Below are 11,934 nucleotides of genomic sequence, written 5' to 3'. Positions count from 1 at the left end.
TGCAGAGCAGTGACTAGTAATTAATTAGAGGAATAAGACCTTCAAATGTGCATGCATGCCGTAATTAATTGAAAAATCTGCTCACTGTTACCAGGAGCATAAATGCCAAGATTTTGTATTCAACTTGGTTGATAAGCATGAAAGATCAAGAGAATTTACATCAGACTTTATTCAGGCATGCCTTCTTTTAATTCAAATTCTTTAACAATTTAGCTATACACTGAAATGTAATCAGGGATCTACTTTGAGTAGTGAGATTTTCTCTATTTTCCAAATTTTCAGTAATAAGCATGCATTACTTTAAAAAATCAGGAAAACAGTAAAACCTTAAGAAATGATTCCTAAGAAGGGAATCAATTTATTGTGTGTAGTCTGAAGCCCTAGTTTTTTCAAATCCTTTCTATACCATTTTGGTCCTTAGAATGATGAATTTTTAGAGCAGGTGGAAATTTTGTAAGATCATCTCAGATAGCTCGCTCATGTTTCACAGGTCAATTTTTGACAACCCAGTGTCCCTCCCCTACTGCATGTAATTCTAGTAAAATTGTCAGTCATGGAGATGGGTAGGATGGGGCGAGTGTAGAGAGGCTGAAAAATAAGATCTAAACTAAACAACCAGAGTAATTTAAATCATTTCCCTAGAAACAGTAATTAGCCTGGCAGTGTTCACATGACTCAAATGGCCGTTCAGATTACTTTTGCTGGGGAGAGGATTATTCTCTGTGTTGGTCCTCAAGCGAAGGAAGATGTGGGTCTGGAATGGCCATTCATATCTTGAATGACAGATGTGCCTGGCCCAACTCCTTGGACTTCCCAGAAAAGTATTAAGCCAATAAATTACCCTTTTTGCTGAAGGTTTGAATTTATTTTCTGTCACATACATCAGAGAGAAGTCTTAATAAATAACAATCCATTACTAATGCCATTTGTTCCTATTTATTTATTTTTAAAGAAAGGGAGACTGCCTCATGCAGCACCTCATTTGGATGTGTCTGCAGTCTTGGAAGCTTGATTACCCTCAGTTCCCCTGCAGATGGACACTGAGGTCTTGACTGGAGGTTCTAGCAGGGGCCTGCAGCTGCTCGTATAGCCTTGACTAAAGGCTGGTTCTCCTCTATAAATGAAGGTTGTCCTCTTCGAACAAGCATGTAGCTTTGGGAGGGAGGCACGTGGAGGGCCAGATCAGCCAAATCAACCCTAGCGATCAATGGAGTGACAGAAGTCACAGTCAGACCACCCTCACGTTCTGTCCTCTTTATTAAGGCCTCCAAGCATGAGGACTCCAAAATATCCCTGGGTCTCCTATCTCTATGATTGTTGTGTCTCCAGTAGTGATAGAAGAAAACAACTGCTTATGTTCAACTTAAGTTTTCTGCTATAATTTTAAATTAAAGACTTTTGCTTCAACCTGAGATAGAGTTACAGGAACTGGATTTACTCTCCTACTAAAATAACCACCACCACCAAAACCAGCCCCTGAAAAAAAAAAAAAAAGACAAAATACATGAAACAAAGATTTTCAAGTCACTGGGTATTAGGCAATGAAGGGCAGTGATCCTGGAGACAGCTAACTAATGAGGTGAGCCCTATAATTGCCTCAGAGTACAGCCTTGAGAGAGTTTACAGTCTGCAGCCTGTGAAGGGGGAAGCCAGATAGAGCCTGAAGGACTCCCTGAATTGAGAGTCTGGAAAGATGAAGAGGGCTAGAGCTTGCAGGACAAGTACCGCAAAGGGGAGAGCTGCCCAGACAGCAATCTGTAGAGGTTCCTTCTCAGGTATTCAGCACAGCACTGATCAGCATATGCATTTAAGCAAACTACCCAGTGCTGGGGGCAGATTAGAGAACAGTGCCCAGTGCTCAGGCAGGACTGTGAACAGTGCCTGTTCCTACCAGCCAAAGAGAAAAACATACAATTCTTGCACATTGGGTAGAGCATCCAAGAAAATCATGTAGTAGAGAATAAACAGTCCTAGACTGATAACAGCTCTGAACCCACCTAAAAAGTCATAAAAGCAAGACCTGTAAGATCTGTTTCAAAGTAACTTATTTGCATCCCAGAACAAAGTTCAAGGATATTTATAGGAACATAAAAATAATCAGCACCAAACAGGATAAAATTCACAATGTTTGCATCTAATCAAGGATTATCAGATATGCAAAGAAGCAAGAAAACATGACCCATAATGCAAAGATTAATCAACTAATAGAAACTGACCCTGAACACAGAACTCTCCTAAATTCACATCCTCATTTCTATTGATTTTTATTCTCATGGGACTCACTTTCTTCAGGACTTGTGATGCTCTTCATACTTTACCTTCCATACCCCTCTAGCTTCTCCCCACCTTCTCCAGCTGCGTAACTGAATGCCCAGGACCAATTTCATTAGGTATCAACAAAGCCATAAGTGGCTTGACTGCCACCCGCTCCACTAAAGGGCTTTTGGTTGCTTATGAAAACTTGCACATTATCCTTGTCCTGGAAAGTCATGGTGCATATTAGCATATTAAAGGCTCTGAGAAGGTCATTACTAAAGGATTCTTTTATCCCAGGATTTCCATTTTTTTTTTTTGTATAAAACTGCATCTTCTTCATTTTGCATACTTTAATTTCAGAACAAAATTAACAAACAAATTAAAAAAACCCATGATACACAACATTAAAACCCTGTATCAATGTGGGAAGGGATAGGGCTTGAGGCCCTTGTATCCTGCCTTAGACAAAAAGACAGAAACAAAACCACTAGACATCAGCAGAGGTAACCAGGTGGGCCCAGGCCTCCCCAGCTTACTGACTATAGGAGTCTAGAAATACAATTTGAAAAAAAATTTTTTCCACTCAACATCCTCATTTTACAGTAAAAAAGTTCAGAGAAGCAATTTGCCCAAGAATACACAGAACATTAGTGTCAAAGTGGAGACTGATGCTTAAGTCTTCCAGAATAAGCCCAGTGTTCTTTCCTCAGCATTCACCCCCAAACCTTGGAATTCTTAAAACCTTCCTTAGGAATTTCCTATCCTCTGTAAGCAAGCAGGACCCTGTGGAGGACAGACCCTGTCCCCCTGTCCCCATGCCCTCTGCTTTAGCGCCTCTCTGAAGTACCTACACACATTAAAAAAAAAAATTTTTTTTAATTTAAAAAAAAAGAAAAATGAAGTACCCAGAAAACAGTATCTGATGCCCATTTCCTGAGTTGTTTTACTGATGCTAAAACCTCCACCAAATGGAAGAAGTTACTACTTGATGACCACGAAGCACAGAGCCGCCAGACCTACTGGAGCTTGACACTGCCCTCTCACCTCACCATCAACTAATCTGAGAATTGTGCATGAGCTGATCATACACCCTGCAACTCCCCTCCCTCTGGCCTTTAAAAATGCCTCTCTGAAACCCATCTAGGAGCTCTGGCTTTTTGAGCATCAGCTGTCCTGGACTCCTTGTCTGGCATCTTACAATAAATGCTGCACTTTCCTTGACCACAACCCAGTATCGGTAGATTGGCTTTACCGAGCGAGCGTGAGTGGACCCAAGTTTGATTTGTAACACTTTCAAAACCAGTTTCACAGCCTACAAAGCTTGCCTTTCACTCCCAAGGCTTTTTTCCCAGCATAAAGCTCTACAACTCTAGGAGTCAGTGGATGCCTGCGCGTCTGTGCAGGAATCAGATCTTCAGATCGTAAGCCTCTGCAGGGAGCACAAGCTCACTGTGCAAACACCCTGTGAAAAGACAATGCTGTGCATTCTCACAGGTGGCAGTTCTCCTTGGAACTGGCAGCCATTTCTCTGTCATCACTTAGTCATTTTCCTGTTCAGCTCAGAAGGCAGCCCTGGCTCTGCCGGGAGTGACAGATGCTGTGCTGAGCAGAGCCCCAGCCCATCCCAACCAGCCCGGCCCACTTTAAGCAAAGGCTGAGTGAAAGGGGCAGATGTGGAGCCAGACTATTTTGACAGGAGATTGATTTTCTCCTCCCTTCCTCCCTAAAGCTTTTTTCCTCTCCTTATGTTTGGATGAATTATTCCTGATCTCAAAGAAAAGCAAAGAGGAACAGCCAGAAATTATTCTGGAGGGGATGTGGAGACACCTGGGAGGAGAAGCACAGAAAGAAAATCTCTGAGGTTTTCAGTATTAAAAACGGTCGTGATCAAATCCACCCTGATGTGCTCACCTCTGCTGGGCCCTACGATTAAGGGGAGGAGACTTTTTTTTTTTAACGGTGTCTACTATTAAATCTTGATAGAGAATTCATTTCAAAGAGGTTCCTGATCTTCTTGTTGGAAAAAATAACCTAACAGAAATGGTTGATTATGAATGTGAAGCCCCCCTGGGAATAGCTAACCTACATAAGAAGGTTAGAGAAAAGAATTGAAATCAGGATCTCAGAGAGATATCAGCACTGCCATGTTCACTGCATTCACAGTAGCCAAGATGCAGAAACAACCTAAATGTCTATCAACAAGTGAATGTATTTAGTAAATGTGGTATATACATACATTGGAATATTATTCAGCCTTTTTAAAAAGAAGGACATCCTGCGATATGTGACAACACGGGTGAATCTTGGAGACATTATGCTACATGAAAGAAGCCAGCCACAGGCCAAATACTGCACAATTCCACTTATTTAAGGTATCTAAAATAGTCAAACTCATAGAAGCAAAAAAGAGAATGGTGGTTGCCATGGGCTTGTGGGAGGGGGAGATAGGGAATTACTAACCAATAGGTATAGAGTTTGTTAAGCAAGATGAAAAAGTTCTAGAGGTCTGCTGTACAACATTGCACCTACAGTATTACACTCTTAAAATTTGTTAGGAAGGCAGACCTCATGTTAAGTGTTCTTACCAAAATAAAAAAGAAAATAAAGTTAGGCAAAGAGGAGATAAATTGCTCTGCAAAATGAAGGCGAATTCAGGATTTAACCAGAAGGGGCTCACGCTAGTGGCTGGGATTTGGGGGCTGTTGACCAGAGGAGGTGTTACCGGAGAGTGAATGTGTCATCTTAAGATCCCTTAACCTTTTCCAGAGAATGGCAAAACCAGGCTGCCTGTCCCAGTCCGATCCACAACAGCGGGTGTGCTCCTACCCAGTCAACTTGGGATAAAACTGGCACACCCCTGACCTTAATTCTGGCTCTCCTTGCTGGCAGAGTGTGTGACTTACTTATTCTACAATGCTTCCCCAGTGCCTGGCATGCAGCAGGTATTCAATGTATGTGTTAAATTGCAACAAAAAATGAAATTAAATCCTACAATTTCTGTCGTGGAGAATATTCTACAAAGCTCAAAAGTTGATTAATTGGCATGAGATCACATAGCTGGAATGTGACCCAGATCTGCCCCAATTAAGCATTTATTGAGGACCCTCAGCCAACCTCCCAGTGACCCTGTGGGGGCACCGCCCCACCTCCGCACACTTCTCCCAGCCAAGGTCAAAGGTCCCAGTGCTTGTGGTGAGTTGGCTTCACATAGTGCCTACGGGCAGGGAATGTCTTGCCAATTCTTTTCCACTCATGGTAAGATTCCAAAGTCAGGGTGAAATAGCAAGCAATGGGAGGCCAGGTGAAAGGAGAAATCAATAAAGGAGTCAGTCTTTTATTAAAATAAAAAATAAAAAAGAATGCTTTGCACACAGACTATGAGGGATAAGGCCTCCCGGCTTCAGGAAATTGATTCTTGGCAGAAATCTTTGTTCACATAGGGATCCTTTGGTGATAACAGAAGCTCTGTGTGTCTTTCACTCTTTCCAGCCTGTTGCCTTCCAGCCCGGGGCTGATGATGCCACAGCATCTCAGCCTCCTCGACCGACCGCTGCTATCACCTATCACGGTAGGAGGTAAAGGAGGAACTGGCATTTATTACACTCTGACTACTGAACTTGTACATACAGTAAGTACCTCATGCAATCTTCACAATAGCCATGTGAGACTGGCATTGTTTCTTTTCTTTTTTGGGGGGGGATGGGGTGGGTGGGTGGGATTAACTTTTGCTTTTATTTGCCAGTGTAACTTAACTACAGTGGCTTGCAAACTTTTTTGACCTAAAAAACACATTTTATATCACGATCTAACAACTACACACATACATATGTATATAACTGAAACCAAACTTTTGCCAAAACTGTCTACCCTGAGTTTTCTTGTTTTTAAGACTTTTTTTGAATCAATTTTAGGCTTACAAAATTGACAGGAAGGTCTAGGAAGGTACATATATCCTGTCTCCATACATATGCATAATCATTATTTTTATTTACCAGAGTGGCACTGGATTGTTTCTTATCCCCATTTTACCCAGCGGGAAATTGGGCTTTCCAGATGTAACTGACTTGTGTCAGTCTGGATTCCAACCCGCTCACCGTGTTCCCAGGTCCGTGTTCTTCCCACCACACCAAGAACCAGCTGCCTTGGGCTAGGATCCAGGGAGCATCTCTCTAAGTTCCGCTTTCCTACTGAGCGCTAGCGTGAGCTTGGGCAAGTCAGTCCCTCTCTCAGAGCCGCAGCTTCTCCATTTATAAAAAGATGTTGACTTCAACTTTGTCAACCAACACTTTCTTCTAATAGTTGGTGGTTCTATCATCGTAACTGGTCACTGCTGGCCTTTTAAATGAGACATTTGTTTCCTTCCTCCCTCTGGTCCCTTCACATTGAACTGAGAGCCATCGTGTGCCAGGCACCAAGGGAAATACTATTTACAAATTGTGATTGCAGGAGAAATTGAGGATTTCCTCTCAGCCACCCGCCACAACTACTGTGGATTGTTCTTTTCATGTGTATCAGCATCTGAGATTGTTTTTTCAACATTGAATTATTTGGTGAAGAATAATTATAAAATATGCATAAAGTATAAATAATTACAGTAAAATCACATCCACATACCTGTTTATCCAATTTCAAAGAAGAACATAACCTTCAATTTTGAAGACCCCGGTGTGCCTCCCAATCTCTGAGAGATGGCCACTAATCTAATCTGATACCATTCACTTGCTTGTCTTCATATTTTGCCATGTTTTAATCTCTTAAAAATATGTTGTTTAACTTTACATGTTACTGAGCTGTCTATAAATGAACTCACATCACATGTATTCTTCTGCAAATTAGATTTTTGTTTTGGCTTAACAATATTTCCCTGAGAGTCATCCATGTCATTGTCTCCAGCTGTTTTACTGTTTGACATACTCAAGAGGAGCCTGCTGTCTGACTATACCTCAGTGTCCTTATCCGGTCTGTTACATACTCCAGAGACACATGCAAGTGATTTCCCAGTTTTCTGCTATTATGAACACTTGACAGTGAACGTCTTAGACATATCCCCTGATGCACATGTGTAGGGATTTTTCTGGGGTATGAATCTAAGGCGTGGAGAAGCTGGGTCACAGCATGCATCATCTCAAATTTATCAGGTAATGTCACTTATTTCCAAAATAGTTAAGTTCCACAGGGGGTGAAGAGTTCATGCCATCCTCCCCATCTTTTCCCAGTACTTCAAAATTTTAGCTAATGTTGTGAATTATAAAAGCTGTCATTGCGGTTTCATTTTGCACTTTCCTGATTATGAATAGGGTGGACTTTTTTTTAAAAATTATGGGCCACTTACATTTCTTTTTCTGTGAAATGTCATGTCTTTGGTCATTTTTTCTAATTAGTTCTTTATTCTGGATACTAATCTCTTGTCAGGTATACAAGTTGCAAATATCTTCAGCACATCATGGCTTATTTCACTCTCTTTATGTTTTTTAGCGAACAGAAGTTATTAACCATAACATAGTGAATCGATTGATCCTTTCCTTTATAGTTAACGTTTTGGGGTTTTACAAAGTAATCTGAAGAAATCCTCCTTGAGGACATAAAGATACTGTCCTATACTGTCCTCTAGGTTTTACAGTGTGTCTCATACTTAGGTCTTTTATCTATCTGGAATTTTATGTTTATGTATGACGTGAGGTAGGGAAACAACTTAAGTATTTGCTTTCCATCTAGATAACCAATTGCCAGCTTCATTTATTAAATACATGCACGTGTTTGTTTTGAGCTACCTGTTATATTAGTCAGTTTCCATATCCCTTTGCCAATACTTCTATAGCCATTGTGATAAATCTTTCTAGATGGTAGGAAAAAAATGCCCCTACCTCATGTCCTTCAGATATGTCTTGATTATTCACCCATAAAAATTTTACTTTCAGCTTGTCAAGCTCTATAAAACGCCCTAATGGTATGTTGATGAAAATATAGGTCAATTTAAGATGAACTGTTTTTACATTTTATGCTCAGTTTATTCCTAGGTTCTTGTTTGAATCTTTGTTCGTGAATGTAATAGACGTGGAATCTTCCTTTACTGTATTAACTCCACTCTGCTCTTTGTATTCAATGTTACAGTCACCTAAAAACTGGAGTTCTCTTATTTCCTTTTCTCTGGGTGTTTGTACAAGATTGAAATAATCAATACTTGAATGTTTAGTAGAAGAGGTTTGTCAAGCTCTCTGGATTTGTTGTTTTCTTTGAGGGGAGATTTTTAAATTATTAATTCAATTCCTTTGCTGGGGATAAGGCTGTTCCTAATCTCTCTTTCTTCTTCGGTCAGTTGTATTTTTCTAGGAATTTAACCATTTATCTAAGTGTTCAAATTTATTGGCAAAGTTGTTTATAACATCTTCCTCTGATTACTCTCTGCAGCTTCAGTAATTTGCCATTCCTTATTTTTTATGCCTTACTTTCTCTTGATTATGAATTATTTCAAGTAACTAACTTTGGCTTTGTGGATTTTTTTGTTTTCTATTTCATCAGTAGGGGGAGGGGTATTCTGCTGTTCTTTGTCTATATTCCTAACACAGACATGTGAATTCATTTTTAGTTTAATATGTGCATTTTAGATTAAGTAGGAAAAAAAGTGTATTTCTTGATTCACTTTAATTATACCCCACAAGTAGTTTATAGTATATCATTTTCCTATTTCTCTTCACATTTTTATCTTAGATTCTTCTTTGATTCATGAATTATTTAAAACTGGTTTTTAAAATTTTGTATTGATTTCTGACATTAAGGGTTTAAGCATTAATTTTTTTGTGCATCGCTATTTGGCCCCATGTGGGATCAATTTTTTCATTCATCAAATACTGAGCACCCATATATGCCAGGTACTGAAAACAGACCAAAAATTCATGCCTTCCTGGAGTTCGTGCGCTGTCAGTTCTTGGAAATGTCCCACACACTAGAAGAGAAGGTGTATTTTCCATTTGTTCAGTGCAGTTGTTCTATGTATGACCATTAAATCAGGGTTACTTTTCTTATTACTCAAATCATGTATATCCTGACTGACTTTTTTACCTGTTTATTACATCAGTTTCTAAGACAGGTATGTTAAAATTTCCTGCTGTGTTTGTAGTTTGTCTGTTGCTCCTGTTTTTAATTACTTCCCTAGGAGGCATATTCTTTTTAAAGACAAGAAGATTGATTCTCAAATTAAGAAAGATGTCTTATCTTACAAAGTTTGTAAAAAAAAAAAGGACCCAGGATTCCATTCTAGTCACCTCAATTATGACAATATTAATTGCATGACTACTGTCATCTCTTTTGTCTAACATCCTCATCTAGCGACAATAAGAGTCTCTCCCCATCCTTTGGGAATTCCCTCCTCCCAGACTTGAATCAAATTCCTAATCAAGAGTTCCTTGCTTCCTGGTCAGCAGTGAATGTGCCAGTCCTGGCACTGGCCATCATAGTATCCTGGGCCACACAACCAAATCCAGGCCAATGAGAATCCTTCCTCTGGAGACGTATGTCTTGTCATTGCCATATTGCTTCCCAATAGTTAGCTGGTCCCAGCCATTCATGTATCAAGGTAGCTAGCTAAGATATGTTATGAGGTTGATTTTTGTTTAGCTATTTACCAAGGACGTTTTCCTTCTATATATGATATTAATGTCATCTGAAGAGATCCTGCATTTCCTTATTATTTACTCTCCACAACTGGAATACATAATCTTTCATTTCTTTTAGTTTAAAAAAATAAATTTTAGTGTCATCTATAATTTACTGCATGCTTGAATAAAGTATGGTTTATTTTAAAAAATCATTAAGCATTACCACTTGCTAGGCACTGTGCTAGGAGGCACTGTAGATTAGAAATGGAGTAATATATACGTCCAGTCTGAAAGGACACAATGCAGTAGAAAAAGTCATGTTAAATGTGTGGAATTTAGGGGTTATAGGCGTGTGGACAGTGGGGTCAGTTCACTCAGCCAGGAGGTAGGCAGTCAGGGAAGGCTTCACAGAGGAGGTGACATTTGAGTTGAGTTCCTTCTTGAAATGAAAACTGATCAGGAAAGCATATTCCAGGAAAAACAAAAATTAAACATCAGCAAAGAGAAGAAACATGATTCTCCATGCTAATATTAAATTGTCAAAGTGATTTCTAAAGTAATTTTTTAAATCCTTTTTTTTTTTTTGGCTACTATGTTCCTATTTCTCATTGACAATCCAGTCAGGATTTACAAATATGTGGTACCTATGCTGCCATTCTCCCGCCCACAATGCCCACTGTGGCATGGCGGCTATCTCTAACTGAACACAGAGTTCTTTCCTTAGAGAGTCTACTCAACATTAGGTTCTATGATTAATAAGGCAGAAACAGCCAATCATTATTAATAAAAGTGTATATGAGGGAAACTTGTTTACCATTTCTAATCCGATGGGGCAGAGACGTGGGAAGGGTGGATATCCAGACATGAGGCAGGGAGGCCTGGCTCTAAAATGTCACCTGGGCATTTTTTAAAGTTCTAAGTCTTAGGCCACACCCCAGACTGATTAAATCACAATCTCTAGGGGGTGGGGGAAGGGCTCCAGTATTTTTGAAGCTCCCCAAATAATTTCCAGCATAAGACAAGTTTGAAGATGACCACCATAAGGGGTCTTTGTTAGAAAAAGCCAAACTCATCACAGATTTAAAGAGCTGGAAAGATTACCGAATTGCACTTACTAGAAAGAGTATGTTGTAGGGCAAGAGGGAGGCCTCTGAATCTGGACTCTGGTCAATAAGCAGATACCAAGAGTGAAGACCTGATGGGGCCTGGCCTGAGAGCAGGGACATCATCAGCCAGAGGACAGAGCCAGAGATGTGAGCTGTCTCCAAAAAGCTGAGCTGAAGAGCTGGCCTTCAGGTCCTTTTTTAAAAAAATTTAGTTTTCATGGCCTGATGCCAAATCTTCTTAGAAACAGTCATTTCTTATTTTCTTTTCCTTTTCTTTCTTTTTTTTTTTTTTTTTTAGAAATGGGTAAGTACTAAAGCTTTAAGAGCAATCAACATAACTCAATGAGCTTAATTTTTGCTACAATCAACTTTCTTTCAAGATATTATATTTGCATGCAGGGCAAAAAGAGCCCAGGTACTTAAAAATCAATGAAATTATATCATGGTGAATTAAAAAGGACATGTCTATGTAAACAGAATAAACTTGGTAGCACTACAGTTCATTTGAAAATCATTTTGACAATACATCGCTTATTTAAAGTAATTAGAATCTGGGGTTAGATAACTGAATACAAAAAAATTGCTTTGAAAGCAGACCCAATATCAATACTATCTTAATCTCTTTGCAAAACAAACAAAACCAAATCTTTTAATTACACTACAATGACTCAGAATCTTAAGAGAAAAAGTCTTCAACCCTTACACTCATTCAGAATTTTAAAATCTCTCTCACGGGAGGAAAGGTAATAGGAAAGAGTTTTCAAGACCTTTCTGTAACGTAATGTCCTTTTTAACTTTGAATGTAAAAATGTATTTGTACTGTTACAACATTGTGAAAGAAAGATCAGTTCAAGAATGTAATAAAGTTCAAAAGCAGCTCTTCTTTTTCTGCACAAGGAACAATTTTACTGATTTAAATTAGAAACTTCTAGTTGGGAAGGAGAAAGGGAAGGCAGAAGAGGAAAATAGGTGATCCG

The sequence above is a fragment of the Camelus dromedarius genome, chromosome 7 (genome assembly GCF_036321535.1).
Source record: "Camelus dromedarius isolate mCamDro1 chromosome 7, mCamDro1.pat, whole genome shotgun sequence".
Taxonomy (NCBI): Eukaryota; Metazoa; Chordata; class Mammalia; order Artiodactyla; family Camelidae; genus Camelus; species Camelus dromedarius.
This window is presented reverse-complemented; position numbering follows the sequence as displayed.